The sequence below is a fragment of the Sinocyclocheilus rhinocerous genome, unplaced genomic scaffold, assembly GCF_001515625.1.
Source record: "Sinocyclocheilus rhinocerous isolate Xijiao unplaced genomic scaffold, SAMN03320098_v1.1 scaffold1292, whole genome shotgun sequence".
Lineage (NCBI taxonomy): Eukaryota > Metazoa > Chordata > Actinopteri > Cypriniformes > Cyprinidae > Sinocyclocheilus > Sinocyclocheilus rhinocerous.
In genome coordinates, this window is record NW_015656599.1 from 1,374,909 (window position 1) to 1,376,101 (window position 1,193).

A 1,193-nucleotide genomic window follows, 5' to 3' on the forward strand; every position below is an offset into this window, starting at 1 on the left:
GCAACAGAGCCCGCCATGAGGGAGAATGCCGCAGACAGTGAGAGCACGGAGAGGAGCTCCGCCCCTTGCACCGTGGCTGAGGGTGAGCTGATTATGGATCTGGGACTGCTGGACTTCAAGGGGGAGTCTGTTGATGGGGACCTCATCGACTGGGATACTGATCTGGCCCCTTTCCTCCCTCCAGCTGCGGAGCCCTCTGTCACTCCCGTTCCTGAGTTAAGCCCAGAGAGGGCTCCCGTTCCATAGTTCAACATGGACTCTTGTTTGCCGGTCCCCTCCCGGGTGCCCGTTCTCCTCCCGAGCCTCCTCCCAAATTCCCACCCGTGCCCCCCCTCTGTTGTTCTACGGCACGAGGATGCGCCTTCCGGGAGGGGGGCGATATGTCACGCCTCTGGGCTGTCTGTGTGTGTTTTTGCTCCTCATGTGCTCTCCGTGACCTAGTTTTCTCTTAACATCATGTTAATTGTTTATTGCTCCCAGGTGTGTCTCGTCATCCCCTCATCAGTCAAGTGTATATAAAGAGTGTTCTGTTCTATGTTTCGTCATCCGGTATTATACGTCTAATGCCAATGCTATGTGTGTGTTCCTGCCCGTTCTGTGTGTCTTTACGGAACTTTCGTCTTTGTCACCCAAGATTAGTTTTCATCCCTGGGTACTGTGTCTTGCTGCCAGTGTGTAGCCCACAAATCAATATTAAGAAATATCATTACATTTACTTAGTTGACATTATTTACTTAGCTCTTCTACATTAAATTAGTTGAGTTAACATAATTAGTTGTCAACTAATAAAACTAGTAAAGCTGATAAAAACATACTTCAGGTCAACAATTAACCAAGAGAGGCTGTCAGCAGCTGGCACTAATTTCAATTGAACGGAACATACAAAGGTCTTTGGATATGGAGGATATAGTGACAGCATTTGCTGTAGCTAAGGCTCGTAAGCACCATTTTTAAGGTGACAATCCATTACTGTAAATATGAAGATTGTATTGTACAGTATTGTATGCCATAAAGATGAAGATTGATATTTTGTTAAAGAATAAGCACTTTGTTTAAAAAAAATAAAGAATTTCTATTATATGTGTTTTAACTACTTTTTGTATGTTGTATAAATATATATCTAGGTAACGAAGATATATTAACAAAATAATCTTTTAGAAGGGCCTCATCTATTAATTTTGCCTGGGGCCCCC